Below are 20156 nucleotides of genomic sequence, written 5' to 3' on the forward strand. Positions count from 1 at the left end.
TTATTAAACCACACCAGCCGTATCACAATGTCTCCGGGAGACCAGAGCAGTCCCATCTAGTGCCGAACTGAATCTGATTTTTCTGTAGATCTCTGCCAAATGTAAATTGGGTAAAAACAGCTAATGTATTTCAGGCCCGCAGCTGCTGCTTTAGACCTGCTAGTCAACGAGTCCCTTCTATGAGCCAGAACAAATTGCTACCGGGTGTTTATCTAGGGCAAGGATGCTTCTCTGACGCCTAGAACTTTTGCCGAAATCCAAGCCCAAACCTAAATTGGTCTTCAAGGTTAACACTTAGCCTTCGATATCTGATCGAGAATGTGGTATTCTTTCCGTTGAATGCTGCAGTGACATATGCTTATCTTCGCAAAGCAATCGCTATACTATATTAAAATCCGTTTATATACCGGGGGTGCCAAAAAATTATGCACATTATAAGAGATGTTATCTATGTATTATATTATGTATATACTTTGAGTATTTCTTGTAATTGCAGAAGTCAAACACGACTTGTTTCATCTTTTGTTATCGGTACATATTGAGTATAACAATTTTCATAACTTTTTTTCCTTTCTTAAAATGTGTATACATTTTTTGGCACCCTCTATATTGTCGAATCCTTCCCACTTCCCTCTCACACTTCATTAGAAGATTCTCTGTACTGTGAAATATATCTGGAATAGAGATCATCTGTAATTTATTTTTCACCGTTCTTTGAATGACTGCTACAAGCTCTATATTAAGGGCTTGTTGACAAAAAAATTAGTCACAGCCTTTGAAGCTCCCTTACTAGAGGAGAAAAAAACCTTAAGGTAGATTTACGTGTATACTCTGTACTAAATGACATTAAGGGAAAGTACAAGGCAGCTATGGGTGGTATTACTCAATAAGAATTTGTCAAATCGACCTAATTATGTTTTTATAAATACAGATTGAGAAACTCGATGGGATTATATAGCTATCATATTAAGGGAGAACTGTATTGGTCAGTACTTAAGATAAAGACAAAAATAGCTAACGTGGGGATGTAGCTCAGTGGTAGAGCGCATGCTTTGCATGTATGAGGCCCCGGGTTCAATCCCCGGCATCTCCAGCTTGTTGCAAGTTTAGCTTATTAAAATTTAGGCGTGCTTAATTACAGAAGACTGCGTAAACGTTGCCAAACATTTTAGTATCAAAGATTACATGTTAGCAAAATCGGGTTTACTGTTGTGACAAATGGTAGATGATGTGTAACCAGAAATGTAATTCTGTGGAGAATTCTGTCCTCTCAAATGATGGTTCTAATCTTAGAAGGTAGAATCTCTTTTCCTATTTCAGTCATTCTTCCTCCTTAGTGCTAGTTTTGACCTTTATATCAGGAAATTTTGAGATATTTACTTTAAGATGTCTTTCCTGTTGTTCCGGTTACCCTTGTCTTTACCAATATGCTTTTTTGATTGTCATGTATACGGCCTAGTATGTAGGTTTGCATAATGCTTGTTGAATGAGACTTGGTCTGATTGAACTGAATTTAAAGGATATTTGAATGATCTAAAGGGGAACTTTTTCCTCTCAACAACAAGACCTGAATTATTGACACAATCTTAAAAAGCTATGCAAACCATGTTAAACCTTTTTTTTTTTTTTTTTGACCAAAGATTGGAGAAGGACCAGAGATAGTTGCAAGATTATAATTAGTAGAGCTTACAATCTGTATGCATGAGGTTCCTAGGTCTACCCTTGCTATCACCACAATGGACCCAAAGGAGAAAAATTCTAACTGCTCATTGTACCAGTTCATCGCGACTTGTTTCAATTCTTTTGCTGTGCTGGTCTTTCCTTTCCATTTATCTTCTTTCCCACTTCCTGGTACCATTATTCTACAAGGAGCTACATAATGATGCCATCTGTGTCAACAATCAGAACAGTCAGTCATCCTTATGATGGGCATGTTGTTCAGTACTGGAGTGAAGTTTGGAGGACCCAGATTTGATTTCCAGCGTTTCAGCTTCCCATTTGCCTCTTTAATGGGTGAAATGTTGCCTGAATTATGTAAACAAAACAAAGCTTTTGTCTTTCTCTCCTTAGCAGTTTTGAAAGTAGATCAAAATGCATAAGCAGTTAAATACAAATATATTGATGTTTATTTAGTTTTTTATTGACGTGCCATTCTGTGTGCTAGTTGGCTCAGTAGGACAAATACTGATACTGGATAGACTTTCGATCTTTGTAAGGACCTCGTTTTTGAGTGGTGAATTTAATTTATGCTTTTGTAATAGTCCCCAACATCTTTTTACTCTACAAGCTCTACATTAAGGGCTAATATTTTAATATCACGTGATAAACATTTCCTCCCTTTTTGTTCCAGCAAAGAAATTCCTCTATTTCAGTTATTGTCCTATCATTTTCTTTTTAATACATCACCTTTGCTGTGGTGTACCAGCTATTGACCAAAGAAATGAGAACTCAACAAATTGAAGACTGATACCACACTGACCACATATGCTTATGATTGTTCTTGTGTTCTGTGACCTGTAAACGTTGAACATTTCCAAGTAATTTAAACATGAAATAACTAAGTCAGTACTATTTTTCTTTATCTTATTCTGAAAAAGAAGTACAGATGCTGAAAGAAAGCCATGTTGCTTCCAATGCTGGCAGCTCTGGCTCCATTGACCCTTTGGTGGTAAATGGAGGAGGGTAGATGAGAATAATGAATTTGGGAGTGTGTATCCCACTTGGTCATTTGTCTTGCAGTAACACCATTATCTTTGACATGATGAAGTCATTACTCTAAGTTCTCTTCTACCTGGTTTTCCTTTGAACCCAATTGCTTTTAAATAATATATACCATAGTACATAAACATAAGCCAAAATAGGATGGATTCACAATATAGGTTAGAATAGGCTTTCTTCAGTTAGGGGAACTGTTACGAAAAGGAAAAAAGTTTCTCCTGTGAGAGGTAGCTGAATTCATAAACTTATTCACTCCACTCTGCTTGCCCTATCAGTAGGCAAAGTAGTTGTTATTTTGTTTTTTATATATTTTTATTTTAGTGACAAGGGTCTTGCTATGCCACCCAGCTTGGGCTCAAGCTATCTTCTTACCTCATCCTTCCAAATAGGTGTGATCACAGGTGCATGCCACCACACCCAGCTGTTATGTTTTTAATATTGATATTTTGATTCTATTTCTTCATAATAATTGCTAATAATTATCCAGCTTTAATAGGAAAAATGCATAATTTTAACAAGAAATAATAATAAAAAAGTAATAAGAAATAATAATCTCATCTTTTCTTCCTTATCAAACATGCAGTACATTAACTGCCATCATCATAATTTTTACCATCATCATAATTTTCATTATTATTATTATCTGCTGGCATGCAAGTGTCTAAAAAGTACGTTCCCTAAGGTCAAAAAAAAGTGACAGATAAATTTGGCTAAAGCAAAATTAGATTTCTGTTTTTGTAATTTTTATTTTTTAACACAAGGTTGCACTTTCATGCTCAGGCTGTCACAAAATCATAGCTCACTGTAAACTTGAATTTCTAGGCTCAAGCCTCCGCCTTTCAAGTAGGCATGTATCACCACCAGAGGCTAATTTTAATTTTTCCCTGTAGATATTGAGTGTCACTATGTTGCCCAGTCTGGTCTCAAATTCCTAGACTCAAGCAATCTTCCTGCTTCTGCCAACCAAGGGCTGGGATTATAGGTGTGAGCCATGTCATCTGGCTTCATTGTAGTTTTGATTTGTATTTCCATGATAATTAATGATGTTGAGCATCTTCTTATGTACTTTTTAACCATTCATATGTCTCTTTTAGAGAAATGTCTGTTCAAGTCCTTTGCCCATTGTTTAATTGGGTTAATCAGGGGTTTTGTTTGTTTGTTATTGAGTTGTAGGAGTTTATTCTATATTTGGGGCACTAACCCCTTATCAGATATATGGTTTGCAAATATTTTCTTCTGCACTATTCAGTACAGGCTTGGGAGGCATCACACATTAAGACAGACAGCATTGCCCTTTATGTGCATATCATCCCACAGTAATAATGGGGTGTGGGGAGGCACTGTTTCTATATCTGGTGGTTCAAGAAAATGTAAAGTATGGGGTGTAGTTGGGAGTTCAGGAGAAAGAAATCAGTAAAATATTTGCCTGCTATTATACCTCCAGGATATTTCTTGTTTCAAGAACTCCAGAATTTTGAAAGAAGACAGAGAAGAGAAAGGGAAAGAGAAAGAGAAAGAAGAAAAGAAAGGGAAAAGAATGAAGGAGAGAAAGAGAAAGGAAGAACAGAGAAGAGAGAAAGGAAAGATGAAAGGAAGATAGGAGAGAGGGAGGTAGAAGTGAATTAAACTGAGGATCTATTATTTTGATCTTTTTCCTGTTATTCTGTAGTGCAAAGCACACGGTGGTTCAATAGAAGTGAAGCAGGGAAATGTCTTGGTCACAACTGCGCCCCCAAAACTTGTGGAGGTGCTGGGGATTGAACCCAGGACCTCATGCATGCTAAGCATGCGCTCTACCACTGAGCTACACCCCCAAGTGAGAGAACCTTGCTTTGTATATTCTACATAATTTATAACTATTCTGTCTGTCCCTCCTAAAGATTTGGTAACTTGCAAGGGAATCAGGAATATAAATTCCCAAATTTGTGAAACTGCTGAATTTTGCTGAATCCTGCATAAACAGTGTCAGAAAAAAGTAACAAAACGAAATTGCCAAGGGAAGAGACTGATAGGAGACAATCTGTAGACTTTTGCTATTTCTAGCCTTCATCTCCTGTTCTTTAAAACTGTAGGGGCTGTTTATTTTTGTTGTTGCAATTGCCAAGGAAGTCTGCTTCAGAAAATCTTTCCCCAGGCTGACATCTTCAACAGTTTTTCCCACACTTTCTTCTAGGATTTTTATTGTTTCATACCTTAGATTTAAATCTTTTATCCATCTTGAATCAATTTTTTTTTAAGTGGTGAAAGGAGCAGGTCCAGTTTGTCTTTTACATGTTATTATCCAGTTCTCCCAGCACCATTTATTGAATAGGGATTCTTTTCCTCAGAAGATATTTTTTAATGATTTATCAAAGATCAGATGGCTATAAGAAATTGGTTTCATTTCTCAGTTTCCTATTGGGTTCCAAATGTCTATATCTCTATTTTCTGCCAATACCAAGCTGTTTTGATCACTGTGGACTTGTAATTTAGCCTGAAGTCTGATAGGGTGATGCCTCTGGCTTTGTTTTTATTACTAAGGATTGCTTTGGCTATACAGAGCTTTTTTCTGGTTCCATATGAAATGAAGAACTATTTTTTCCAAATTTTCAAAGTATGATCTTGGTATTTTAATGGGGATTGCGCTGAATTTGTAGATTGCTTTGGGAAGTATAGACATTTTTTAACAAGGTTGATTCTTCACAGCCATAAGCATGGTATGCTCTTCCATTAGTTAATGTCTTCTGCTATTTCTTTTCTTAGAGTTTCATAATTCTCTTTGTAGAGGTCCTTCACCTCTTTTGTTAGGTATATTCCTAGATATTTCATTTTCTTTGAAGCTACTGTGAAGGGAATTGTGTCTCTGATTAGTTTCTCAAGTTGGCTGTCACTGGAATATACAAAGGCTACTGATTTGTGGACATTGATTTTATACCCTAAGATTTTATACTCTGTATTCCTCCTAATCACCTCCAGAAGTCTTGTAGTTGAGTCTCTAGGGTTTTCTAAGTATAAGACCATATGACTGGCAAAGAGCTAAAGTTTAACCTCTTCTGCCCCCATTTGGATGCCCTGTATTTCCTTCTCTTCCCTGATTGCTTTGACTAGAACTTCCAGCACTATGTCAAATAGTAGTGGCGAAAGAGGATATCTTTGTCTGGTTCCAGTTCTAAGTGGAAAAGCTTTCAGTTTTACTCCATTCACTATGATATGAGCTGTAGGTCTCCGTAGATGGCTTTAACCAGTTTGAGATATGTGCCATCTATCCCTATGTTCTTAAACTCTTTTTTTTAGAAAAGGATGCTGAATTTTATCAAAATAAACACCCCATCGACCCATGAATGGATTAATAAATTGTGGTATATGTTACCATGGAATATTATACAGCCTTAAAAAAGATGGAGACTTTACCTCTTTTATGTTTATATGGATGGAGCTGGAACATAACCTACTTAGTATTAAAATAAATAAATGGACTTAATTAAACTGAAAAGCTTTTGCACAGCTAAAGACACAACAATCAAAGAAAATAGACAACCTTCAGAATGGGAAAAGATATTTGCATATTATGAATCTGACAAAGACTTGATAACTAGGCTATATAGAGAACTCAAATTAATAAAAAAAAAAAGAGCAAACAATCCCTTCTATCAATGAGCAAGAGACATGAACAGAAACTTCTCTGAGGAAGACAGATGAATGGCTAACAAACATATGAAAAAATGCTCATCATCCCTAATCATCAGAGAAATGGAAATCAAAACCACCCTGAGATATCACTCAACTCCAGTGAGAATAGCCCACATCACGAAGTCCCAAAGTTGCAGATGCTGGTGCAGAAGTAGAGAGAGGGTAACACTTTTACACTGCTGGTGGGACTCCAAACTAATGCAGCCTCTTTGGAAAGAAGTATGAGAATCTTCAAAGAACTCAAGTTAGAGCTCCCATTTGACCCCACAATCCCACTACTAGGCAGCTACCCAGAAGAAAAAAATCATTTTATCATAAGGACATTTACACTAGATTGTTTACTGCAGGTCAATTTACAATCACCAAGATCACCAAGATGTGGAAGCAACCTAAATGCCCATCAACTCAGGAATGGATTAACAAGCTGTGTTATATGTATACTGTGGAATACTATTTAGCTGTAAAAAGATGATGACTTCATATCTTTTGTATTAACCTGGGTGGAATTGAAGAATTTTCTTCTCAGTAAAGTATCACAATAATAAAAAAGCAAATATCCGATACTCAATACTAATATGAAGCCAGTAGACTGGGTAATTCATGCCCACATAGGAGAAAAACTCATTTTAATTTGAATTGGGAGGAGGGGTAGGAAGGGGGTTTGGGATGCTTCCATTGAATGGGCACAGTATATAGGATGTATGGCACACCTTTTGGGTACAGGGCATCACTACAAGAGGGACTCTACCTAACATACTCAAATATTGTGACTTGGTTGGTTGTACCCTCAAATTAACCTGAAAAAAACAAAAACAATCCTAGGGCCCCAGGAGGCCAAAGCTGGTAGCAAGGTACCCCTGACTGGAGCTAAGACCTTGGTCTTGGGGGGTGGGGCTCTATCACAGCAGTGCAGTCTCCAAGCCTAACACCACTTTTTTGGGAACAAAACCCTTCAAATCGTCTATTTCTAGATGCCAAGAACGTCCATTGAACCTTTCCTTGTGATGGCAGGAAATGTTCCTGCAAGGTCAAGATGTCATGAATCAATTACAAGGACAAACTGGAAACACTGACCAGGTATAAGAGGCATTAGGAAGATACCCAGATCTACGTCCCAGAGCTGCATTTACATCCCTATAAAAACCCGCTAAGCAGAGCTGGTGGGGATAGGGGATGGGGGAGATAGAGGCGATATGTGAATAAAAGGTGAACAGGTAAAGCAGGTCTGGCTTCTGTTCCTTGGCTACCAATCCATAGGGAACAATGAATTATTGGTTTCTTGAATTTATTTATTTATTTTTGGTGGTGGGGGTGGGAAGCTTCCCCTATTTTAAAATCAGAGCTGACCCGACTCATACCTGTTGACTTCTCAGGCATCTTCAGTGCTATCTTTCTTTCTCAATTTCAAACTTACTAAAAAATTGGAAAAAATAATACAAAATATCCATATACCTTTACTCACATTTAAAGCTTTGTCATTTGCTTGTTCCCTTTCCTGTAAGTTGCATACCTCATATCCGTTTACTTAGGTACTTTTGGACACAGTGTCATTATGAACTTCAGTAAATTTAGCATTGATACAATGGGTGCATTTAATCTATAGTCTGCATTCCAAGTTGACCAACTGACCTGATATTTTTTCTCAGAATGTAGTGTCAGGTAAGGCATTGCTTTTAGTTGGCATGTCTTTTTTTTTTTTCTTTAATATGGAACATTTCTACAGTCTTTTTTTGTCTTTTACAGCATTGCCTACCTCAAGGACAGAGATTGGATATCACTATCATTATCATCATTTTATTTTCATTAATTTATTGGGCACAAGTATAATTTTGTCAGATGGATATATTGCACAGTGATGAAATCAGGGCTTTTAGTGTATCCTTCAACAGAATAATTTACGTTGTATTCATGAAGTAATTTCTCATCATACACTCCTGTACCTACCTCACTCCTCTGAGTATCCAGTGTCTATCATTTCACACTTTATGTCCAGGTGTGCCCCTTACTTAGCTTCCACTTATAAGTGAGAACAGCGGGTATTTGTCTTTTGGTGTCTGATTTGTTTTACTTAAGATAATGACCTCCAATTCATCCAGGCTGCTGCAAAAAGGACATGATTTCATTCTTTGTTTATGACTGAATTGTATTCCATTATACATATATACTACATTTTCTTTATCTTCTCATCTATTAATGGACACTTAGGTTGATTCCATGATTTTGCTGTTTTGAGTACTGCTGTGATAAACATATGAATGCAGGTATCTTTTAGACATAATGAATTTCTTTTTTTCGAATAAATAACCCAGTACTGAGATTGCTGGATCAAATGGTAGTTCTATTTTTATTTTATGAGAAACCATATTGTTTTCCACCAAGGTTGTACTAAGTTACATTCCCACCAACAATATATGAGTTCCTTTTTCTTTGCATCCTCTCTAACATCTTTTTTTGTTTTGTTTTGTTTTGTTTTCGTCTTTTTAATATTAGCCATGCTGACTGGTGCAAGGTGATTTTAATTTGCATTTCTTTGACAGTTAGTGATGTTGGGCATTTTTTATATTCTTGTTAGTCATTTGTATGTCTTCTTTTGAAAAATATCCATTTCTGTGCTGTGCCCACTATTTAATGAGACTGTTGTTATTGTTGTTGTTGTTGTTGAGTTGTTGGACTTCCTTGTAAATTCTGGATATTAATTCCCTGTCAGCTGTATAATTTGTAAACATTTTCTCTCATTCTGCAGATTGTCTGTCACTCTGTTGATTTCTTTTGCTGTCCAGATGCTTTTGAATTTAATTAAGTCCCAGTTTGCCTATGTTTGTTTTTATGGCCTGTGCTTTTGAGGTCTTAGTCATGAATTTTCCCCTAGACCAATGTCCAGAAGAGTGTTCACTAGGTTTTCTTCCACTATTCCTATAGTTTTAGGTCTTACATTTAAGTCTTTAATCCATCTTAAGCTGATTTTTATATATGGTGAAAGATTGGGATCCTGTTTCTTTCTTATACATATGGCAATCCAATTTTCCCAGAACCATTTATTGAAAAGGGTGTCTTTTCCCCAGTGTATACTCTTGTGACTTTGTCAAAGATAGTTTGGATGGGCTCGGCACCTGTGGCTCAAACGGCTAAGGCTCCAGCCACATACACCTGAGCTGGCGGGTTTGAGTCCACCCCAGGCCAGCCAAACAACAATGTTGGCTGCAACCAAAAAATAGCCAGGCGTTGTAGTGGACGCCTGTAATCCCAGCTACTTGGAAGGTGGAGGCAGGAGACCACTTGAGCCCAGGAGTTGGAGGTTGCTGTGAGCTGTGACACCACGGTACTCTCCCCAGGGCGACAGCTTGAGGCTCTGTCTCAAAAAAAAAAAAAAGATAGTTTGGATATGGATATAGCATGGGTTTATTTCGGGGTTCTCTATTCTGTTTTTTTTTGTTTGCTTGTTTGTTTATCTATGTGTCTGTTTTTATGTCAGCATGTAGTACCATGCTGGTTTGTGTTCTGTAGCCTTGTAGTAAAATTTGAAATTGGGTATTTTGATGCCTCCAGCTTTGTTCTTTTTGCTTTGGATTGCTTTGGCTATTTGGTCAGTTCCAAAAGAATTTTAGGATTGTTTTGTTCTAGCTCATGCCTGTAGTTCCAGCACTCTGGGAGGCCAAGCCAGGAGGATCCCTTGAGATCAGAGTTAGACTTCATCTCTACTAAAAACAGAAAAATTCATCCAGGCATTGTGGTAGGTACTTGTAGTTCCAGTTGCTTAGGATTGCTGAGGCAGGAGGATTGCTGGAGCGCAGGAGTTAGAGGTTGCTGGGAGTGAGGCTGATGCCAGGGCACTCTACCCTGGATGACAGAATGAGGCTCTGTCTCAAAAAACAAAAAACAAACAAACAATAAACTAGATTTTTTTTCTAATTTTATAAAAAAATGAGTTAGTATTTTGACAGAGATTGCTCTAAACCTGTAGCTTATTTCTTTTTAGCACTAAACAATATTCCATTGTCTGTATGTAGCACAGTTTATTTGTCCGTTCACCTACTGCAGGACATCTTTTTTCTTCAACTCATCTGGAGCATCCTGCCCCAGTTGCTTTCTGCTCCATTCCCACAATGACCCCATGATCCAGCCCCTGCCATCTGGCTCTTCAGGGGGCGACTCCCCACAGGGACAGGGGTGGAATAAGGGATTCCCCAGGAGAGGAGAGGAAAAGAGGAGAGTTCCCCATCTCTTCTCCCCACGTGAACTCCAGAGCCTGCAGGTCAGGGGTGAGGAGCTGACACTATTCCCATCATGCCTCCTGAAGGACACCTTGGTTGTTTCCAAGTTTTAGCAACTATGAATAAAACTGCTATTTTAGTTTTGAGGTGGATACAAATTTTCAGCTCATTTGGTTAAATACTAAAGAGCTGGATTGCATGGTAATAGCATGTTAAGTTTTATAAGAAACTACTAAACTATTTTCCAAAGTGATTTTACCATTTTGCAATTCCCACCAACAAATAATGAGAGTTTCTGTTGTTCTACAGTCTCATCACCTTTTGGTGTTGTCCGTGTATTGGATTTTGGCCATTCTATGTATGTAGTGGCATCTTATTGTTGTCTTAATTTTTCATTTTCTAGTGACATAAGATGTCAAACATTTATTCATAAACCTAATTGTTATCTGTTTTCTTATTCTTGAGTTTTTAAGAGTTCTTTGTTTATTTTGGAAAACAGTCTTCTATCAGGTATGCATTTTGAAAATATTTTCTCCCTGTGTGGCTTTTTCTTTCATTCTCTTCACAATGTATTTCACAGAGGAAAAATTTTTAATTTTATTTATTTATTTATTTATTTTATTTTGCAGTTTTTGGCCAGGGCTGGGTTTGAACCTGACACCTCCAGCATATGGGACTGGCACCCTACTCCTTTGAGCCACAGGTGCTGCCCTAATTTTATTTATTTTTTAGGTTTTTTTTTTAGTTTTAAATTTTAATAAAATTCAACTTAATTGATTTTTTTCAAAGATTGTGCTTTTGGTATTGCATTTAAAATTTAATTTCCAATGCCAATATCATCTGGATTTTCTCTTATATGCTAGAATTTGTATAGTTTTGCAATTTACATTTAGGTCTATGATTCATTTTTGAGTTAATTTTTATAAAAGATATAAAATCAGTGTGTAATTTTTTTGCATGTGAATGGATGTTCCATTGTTCCATTAAAATTTCTTAATAATAATAATAACCTTTTCCATTGAATTGCCTTTGTTCTTTTGTTTACTTCTGTTTCTGGGAATGCTTTTCTTTCCATTGATCTATTTTTATATTCACTTGACAGCACCACACTAGCTTGATTATTGTAACTCTGAAGTCAGGTAATAGTGGTCCTTCAACATTACTCTTCTTTTGCAGTGTTTTGGCTATTTTGGGTCTTTTGCCTGTTCATATATAGTTTCTTTGTTGGTGTCCATAAAGTATCCCATTGGAGTTTTGGTTGGAATTATGCTGAATCTAGAGATCAAATGAAGAATTGATATCTTGACAATACTAAATTTTCCTATCCATGAACATAAAGTATCCTTCCATTTAATTAGATTATATTTGATCACTTTAATCAGAGTTTTGTAGCTTTCCTCACATAGATCTTGTACATATCTGGTTAGAAGATATTTATCTAAGTATTCTTTTTCTATTTAAAAAAATTTTCCCCCTTCTTTCCTTCTCTCTCCCTTTCACTTTCCCTCCCTCTGTTCCATTCATTTGTTCCTTTCTTCCTTCCATGCTAATATAGATAATGTTATCTTCTTAATTTCAAATCCTAAATGTTTATTTCTAATATATTGAAATAGAATTACTTTTGTATATCAATCTTGTGTTCTGCAACCTTGTCCCAGAAATTTATGTTGTCAATTCGTTAAATTTTTTTCATTTTTTATATATCTTTTATTAAATCATAACTGTGTCCATTGATGCATTTATGGGGTTCAGTGGGCTGATTTGGTATATGATGTGAAATGCTTACATTGAACTAATTAATACATCTATCACCTCACTTACTTATTTGTTGTGCTAAGACAATTATACTCTTTTCTTAATAGTTTTGAAATGTATCATTGCATTATGCACATTAGGTGAGGTCCCCCCAAATACCCTCCCACCTCCCACAATACCCCTTCTCTCCCCTCTCTCTCCCTTTACCTTCTACTTTCTGGACTATAGTTATGTTTTACCATTCATATGAATGTGTAAGTGATTATATATTGATTTCATAGTAGTATTGAGTACACTGGATACTTTCTTTTCTACTCTTGAGATACTTTACTAAGAAGAATTTGTTCCAGCTCCATCCAGGTAAACATAAAAGATGTGAAGTCTCCATCTTTTTATGACTGCATAGTAGTCCGTGGTGTACATATACCACACTTTATTAATCCATTCATGGGTCAGTGGGAACTTGGGCTGTTTCCATGTCTTGGCAATTATGAATTGGGCTGCCGTAAACATTCTGCTGCAAATGTCTTTGTTGTAAAATGATTTTTGATCATCTGGGTATATATCTTGTAGAGGAATTGCAGGAGCAAATGGTAGGTCTACTTTTAGATCCTTGAGTATTCTCCAAACTTTTTTCCAAAAAGGTCATATCAGCTTGCATTCCCATCAGCAGTGTAGAAGTGTTTCCTTCTCTCTGCATCCATGCCAAATTCCTTAAAAATTTTAACATAGATAATTGGACATCTTGCCTTGTTTCTCATGTTTGGGGAAAGGATCTGGTTTCTCACCATTAAGTATAATGTTAGCTATAGCTTTTTTGTAGATTAAAAAAAAATTAAGTTGTGGCTCCGTGCCCTTAGTACAGTGGTTAGGTCACAAACCACATAACACTAAGTTTGGCAGGTTCAAACCCAGACTGGGCCTACTAAACAATGACAACTGCAACAACAATAACAAAAAAAAATAGCTGGGCATTGTGGTGGGCACCTGTAGTCCCAACTACTTGGGGGGCTGAGGCAGGAGAATCGCTTAAGCCTGAGAGTTTCAGGTTGCCGTGAGTACTGTACCAAGGGTGACATAGTGAGACTCTGTCTCCAAAAAAAAAAAAAATTAAATTGTGGAAGTTCCCCAGTACTGCTAGTTTGCAGAGAGTTTTTATTATGACTGGGTGTTGGATTTTGTTAAATGCTTTGTCACGAATGTATTAATTATGGTTCTATGATTTTTCTTTATCTCGTTGACGTGATGAATTACATTAATTGCTTTTCAATGTTGAACCAGCCTTGAATAAGTGAAATAAATCCCACTTGGTTATGACATGTCATTCTTTTTAAACATTATTAGATCTAATTTCTAATATTTTGTCGGGGGGTTGCATTTATGTTCATAAGAGATATTTGTAGTTTTCTTGTATTGTTGTCTGGTTTGAGTAGTAGGTTTGGGTACAATGGCCTATTAGAATGATTTGGGAAGTGTTTCCTTAGCTTTTATTTACTAGAAGAGATTGTAGAGAGTTTGTATTATTTCTTCTTTAAATGTCTTGAAGAATTAATTAGTGCCTTATCGATTTATTTATTTAATAAATATAAGCCAGTTCAAACTGTCAGTTTCTTCTTGTGTAATTTTTAATATAATAGATCCGTTTCATCAAAGTTATCAGATTTGTGGAGAAAGAGTTGCTCATAATACTCATTTATTATTCTTTTAATGTCCATGTGATCTCATTTCTGAAAGAGGGACCATCACATTTGTGTCTTCTCTCTCCTACACTCCCTTTTCTCTTTGGTTAACTTGACTAGGGTTTTATCAATTGTATTGATTGTTTTTTTAACACAGCGTATTTTGGTTTCATTGATTTTCAGCTGCTAACTTCTGCTTCTGAGATTCTGCTGCTGATGAATTGTGATTCTCTCTATTTGTCTTTACTGTTTTGGAAGTAGCAGTTAGCCCTATGATCTTCAGTTCTCTGATAAATGTAAGAAGAGTTTTAGCTTTATTCTTTTTTTCTTTTTTTTTTATTGAACGGTAACTATGTACATTAATGCACTTCTGGGGTACAGTGTGGGGTTTTCACATGCAATCTGAACTACTTCCATCAAACTGGTCAACACAGCCTTCATGTCATTTTCTCAGTTATTGTTTTAAAACGTTCACATTCTACTCTTAGAAAGATTCACTTGTACCCCTATAAGATAAACCTCAGAAGTGATCCCCCCAAACCCCCTCCCTCCACCCATTCCCCCCTCCCTTATCCCTCCCCCCTCCCCATATTCTTAGGCTATTTGGTTATAACTTTCATATAAAAGGTATAGATTAGTTTCATAATAGGGGTGTGTACATTGGATACTTTTTCCTCCATTCTTGTGATACTCTGCTCAGAAGAACATTCTCCAGCTCCATCCATGTGAACATGATGGATGTAAAGTCTCCATCCTTCTTAATGGCTGCATAGTATTCCATGGCTTTATTCTTATTATAAGAATGGGAGTTGTGACTTTCAGGTTCTTTATATGGCAGTCCTGAAACTGAAATTCCTATTTTAATTTTTTTTATTTATACAATAAGCAAATTTGAGATTAAAGGGGAAAACCCCTACAAAAATGATATAGAAAGTGCAAGAGCCTAAAATTTCAGCCCTAGAGATATCAACTTTTGATGCTTGTTTATATATATATATATATGTACATATATATATTTGCAGATATTTTTAATGTCAATAACACTTAGGGCTTTTCCAGAGTTGCAGAGGGCAGATAGCACTTCTATTTTTGAGGCTTCTGACATATCAAACATAAAGAAACAAATAGCAAAATAAAATTATAAAAATTGGAATACATTTCAAATAATTATATTTAAAGTGAACTCTCTTAACACCAAATAAATATATAATAATTTTATATATAATGTTTTTTGGAGGTACTGAGAAGAGTCTAAATTTGTGCCATAATAAAATTGAGACTGAGGCTAAATGGACCTCACTGATCTTATCTAAAACTGTTTCAGTCTACCTACATATATATTTAATACCAAGACTGCACATTCTATGCTCCAATTTGCTTTTCAGTTTGCTTACTAGTTGGATTTTAGGAAGGAAAATAAAGACTATAGACCCTTTTTTTTGAGACAGAGTGTCACTATGTTGCCCTGGGAAGAGTGATGTGGCATCACAGCTCACAGCAACCTCAAACTCTTGGGCTTAAGCAATTCTCTTGCCTCCACCTCCCGAGTACCTGGGACTATAGGTGCCTACCACAACACCCAGCTATTTTTTTGGTTGGAGTTGTCATTGTTGTTTAGCAGTCCCAGGCCAGCTCGAACCCGGAAGCCTCGGTGTGTGTGGCTGGCACCCTACTCATTGAGCTATGGGTGCCAAGCCAAGATTATAAACCTTTTTAAGTAGAACTTATAAAATTAAGCTCTATGTACTAATAACAGTGTTTTACATTTACATGCCATAACAATGTTTCAAAACATGTGCTTCCCAACAATCTTATTTACACTTATTACCAATCTTATAAATATTTGTCAATATAATAAAGGAAGAGAATTATATGTTATTTTAATTACCATGTCTTTAAATATTAATGAAGTATAGCTTCTTTCTGATACATTGTATTAGCCATTGGATTGTCTACTTTTATGGATTACTTGTACATTAACTTTGGTGTATATAACTTTTTCCTGCTTCGTTTTCCTTTCTTGTGGATGATGATGATAATGGTAATGAATGACATTTAAATAGTGACTATTAAGTGGCAGGCATCTTAAAAGCTCTTTATATATTCATTTTATCTCAACAGCAACTCTATAGGTGTTACTTACTAGCTCAAGAAATTTAAACAGCAGGGCACAGTGTGTTATGCATATAATTCCAGCATTTTAGAGGCCAAGGTGAGAGGATTTCCCAGGACTAGAAGTTTGAGACCCACCTGGGCAAAATAAGAAAACAGGTTCCACTTCTCTTTCCTCGCCACTAAAAAAAAAAAAAAGTTAGCTGGGGCTGCTGCAAGCTAAGATTTTGCCAGTACACTCCAGACTGGGCAACAGAGTGAGACCCTGTTTTAAAAAAAATTGTCTCTCTGGGTACCTTCATTCTTTGATTTTTGCTGGTTCTTTTATTACAATTTTTAAAATTCATTTATAGTTATTGTGTGCCTACTACATGCTATATGGACTGGGTGTAATATAATGAATTAAGAAAAATTGTTCCTATCCCCTAATTGGAGAGAAAAAAAGTCTAAATAAAATCTTTGTTAGTCTGGCAGGGGAAATTTGTCCTTCAAAGTCTGTATTGAGAAATACAATTGAAGTCACTGGTAAAAAATAAGATTCCTTGAAACCCTAAAAGAGAGACAAAAAAGAAAAAAAAAAAGAAAAAGCGTAAGTGATTTGAACAGCAGAATGGAGTCCTAACTCAAGGCTTGGGGGAAATAGTAACAACTAACCTCGTTCAAAGAAATAAATATGATGAATTGAGTCACTAAATAAATAAATACTTAGCCCTCTAACCCAGGGACTGTAGGTGGGTAATTGTATTACGCTGACGATGAGTATATGAAATTAAATAAAAGAACATGAGCGGGAGAGAAGAGGGTTCTTCCTGCTAAAAACAGAAGTAGAGATATCATACGAAGGAAAAAGCAACAAAACAACATCTGGGCAAGAAGAATTCTCTCCAAAATTCGCCACTAAATACGGGTAGAAAATCAGACAAATCCTAGTGAGCGGATGATGGATTAATTTGAGGTTGTCAATTCAGCTTCCTCTGAACAGATAAAGATTGTGGGAGGGTGAGAGGGCTTGCAGATGGAGCTGAAGTGGCACGTCCCAGGTCACACGGTGAGACAGAGCCCACCCCTCTTCCCCCGACATTCTCCCCCCCACCCAAGCCCAATCAGCCTTTCTCCCATAACCGCCCTGCCCAGGTACCCTGGCAATCCATTCTAGAACCTGAACGGTCACACCGGGGCACCAGCACTTTTCTACTTTTTTTCTAACCACTGTTTTTACCCATTGCTGCGTGTTACAGACTGATAAATTTCAAGCCCCGGCGAAGAAACAAGAAAAAAATGAAAGCGCCCTCTAGCTGTCAGGCATATTTCAGCAGCAAATACGTATAATGGAATCACTGAGCGGAGGTGAGGGTTTGGGGGTTTATTGCTGTTGCGGTAGTTTACCGGTACCTCATAGAAAAGTGCTCATTACTAGGCAGGGAAGTCAGATCCTCGAAGGCAGAATTCAGCTGCCTAGGGAGCCTAGTCTCTGGGAGAGCACCGTGTGGCTCACTGGGTTGAAATCCCATGTTAATTTACTCCTGTGTTCAGTAACAATCTACGTATTTAATACCCAGGCATCTCGGTTTTTACCTGTTCGTTTGATGTGCTAAGTAACTGAACAACTCTAAGCGTCCTTTATCAGTTTTGTGGTTGCTGTGAAATGTACCTAAAAGTACTCGATTCTGAGTGTGGTTGTGAAGATTGTATAGGGATGAAGACAGAAAAAGAACAATTAGAAACAGTATTATTACAGAACGAACCAGAGGGAAAAGGAAAGCAATCGTGTCTTGCCACATGTGTGACGAGGTGGCCGAGTGGTTAAGGCGATGGACTGCTAATCCATTGTGCTCTGCACGCGTGGGTTCGAGTCCCACCCTCGTCGACTTCTGGGGTTTTCTTTAATCTTCTAAATCAAACTGCCTCTTAGTCAGTGTTTGTCTTTGGTAGATTAATTCCTTATTCACCACCAAACTGAATAAATTACTAAATGTATCTTCAGCGACCTTTGATAGCTCAGTTCTCAGTGTAAGCAGTCTCTCACATCCTGGGAACCATTCATCTTCAGTAACAGTGAACAGACTTGTAAATTAAATTAACCAGTTGGATCGTTTAATTTTCCCTCCAGATGGCAACCTTCTTGAGGGCAGGAAATATTTTTATATTCTCTACCAAGTCTCCAGCTTTTTGAAGAAGCAATTAAATATTTAATTGAGGGCCAAAGAAAAATGTTTCCTAACAAACTTAAAGTAAATGAGGAAATCATCCACATAAATATGTGCAACAAATTATTTATGTTCTTTAATTTTTGGCGGGGGGAGGGCAAGGAGCTGATATTGGAAGCAATATTTGAAGTGTAGTCTCTGGGCTGTTTCATGAGAACGACCCAAAGTGTTTGTTATGGATGAAAAATTCTAGGCCTCAATCTTGATCTATTGCATTATGATCTCAGGAAGTGTGTTCCGGAATATATGATTGAATAAAGTATCCAGATATTTCTTATGTTGATCTTAAGTCTTGTACCTGGCTGAAGTGTCTGTATGTTACATCCAACCATCCAGAATTCTCTTTGTTTCTGTATATTTCCAGCCCAGGAAAATTGTTCCTACCTTCAGTCTTACCGGGCACACCTCTCATATCTTGGACAGATTTTTTTATTGTTTCATTTTATTTTATTGTTTATTATTGACTGTAGTCACCCTGCTGTACAATAGATATCAAAAGGGATCCCTCATGTTTATCTGAAACTTTGTAGCTTTGACCAATAACTCTCCTTTCCCTCCCCTACCCTTAACCCCCATCCTCTAGTAACAGTCATTTTACTCCTGCCTCTGTGAGTTAAGCTTTTTAATATTCCACATAAAAGTGAGAGCATGAGGTATTTGTTTTTCTTTGCCTGGCTTATTTTTACCTAGCATAATGTCTTCTAGATTCATTGACATTGTGACAAATGATGGAATTTCCTTCTTTTTTAGGGCTGAATAATATTCTACTATGCACATATATTACATTTTCTATATCCACATATCTATCCACAGACATTTAAGTCGCTTTCACCTCTTGGCTATTGTGAATAATGCTACATTGATATGGAAGTATAGATATCCCTTTGACATATTGATTTCAATTCCTTTGGGCATCTATCTAGACGTGGGGTTGCTGGATCTTATGGTAGTTTTATGAGAAATTTTTCCATAATATCTGTAATATTTCACAATTTGACCAACAAGGATAATTGGCTTTCTGTGCATTCTTACCAACACTTGTTATCTTTCATCATTTTGCTAAAACTCATTTAGGTGTGAGTTGTGATTTTTCATTTCCTTAATGCTTAGTGATGCTGAACATTTTTTCATGTAACATTTGTATGCCTTCTTTTGAGAAATGTCTATTCAAGTCCTTTGCCTGTTTTTGTTGTTGTTGTCATTGTTGTTGTTCTTTGGTTTTTTTAACTGCGTTGTTTGCTTGCTATTGAGTTGCTTGAATTAGTTATATATTTTGCATATTAGTCTTTTATTAAATATAGGATTTACAAGTATATTTTTCCATGTTTTTGGATTCTCTCTCCCCTTTGTTAATTATCTCCTTTGTTGTACAGAAACTTTTTAATTTCATGAAATCTCATTTGTCTATTTTTGCTTTTGTTACCTGTCTGTTGGGGTCATATCCAAAGAACTATAGCCTAGGCCAATGTCATGGAGCTCTTCCCCTATGTTTTCTCCTGGAACATATTTTTACAGTTTGGGGGCTTATACTTGAGTCTTTAATCCACTTTGAGTTGATTTTTTTATGTGGTAAAAGATAAGGACCTAATTTCATTCTTCTGCATGTGGAAAATCAGTTTTTTCAACATTGTTTATTGAAGAGCCTAATCTTTCCCTAATGTGTGTTCTTGGCAACTTTGTCAAAAAACACTTGACCCTAAATGTGTAGGTTTATTTCTGGGATTTCTATCCTGTTCTTGTCAATGTGTTTGTCTTTAAGTCAGTACTATACTGTTTTTATTATAATAAAATATATTATATTATAA

At 36.5% G+C, this 20156-nt stretch overlaps 3 non-coding genes across 3 annotated transcripts; 2 read left to right on the top strand and 1 right to left on the bottom strand.

Moving 5' to 3' along the window:
* The first annotated feature begins 1021 nt into the window (after nt 1-1021).
* Nucleotides 1022-1093, top strand: TRNAA-UGC. Its single transcript has one exon. It is a non-coding gene; the product is annotated as a tRNA-Ala (tRNA).
* A 3367-nt stretch (nt 1094-4460) lies between these two features.
* TRNAA-AGC lies at nt 4461-4532 on the bottom strand. Its single transcript has one exon. It is a non-coding gene; the product is annotated as a tRNA-Ala (tRNA).
* Nucleotides 4533-17929: 13397 nt separating this feature from the next.
* On the top strand, nt 17930-18011 carry TRNAS-GCU. The gene has a single exon. It is a non-coding gene; the product is annotated as a tRNA-Ser (tRNA).
* Nucleotides 18012-20156: the final 2145 nt, after the last annotated feature.

Source organism: Otolemur garnettii, unplaced genomic scaffold, assembly GCF_000181295.1.
Source record: "Otolemur garnettii isolate 467f Iridium unplaced genomic scaffold, OtoGar3 scaffold00223, whole genome shotgun sequence".
NCBI classification, from domain to species: domain Eukaryota; kingdom Metazoa; phylum Chordata; class Mammalia; order Primates; family Galagidae; genus Otolemur; species Otolemur garnettii.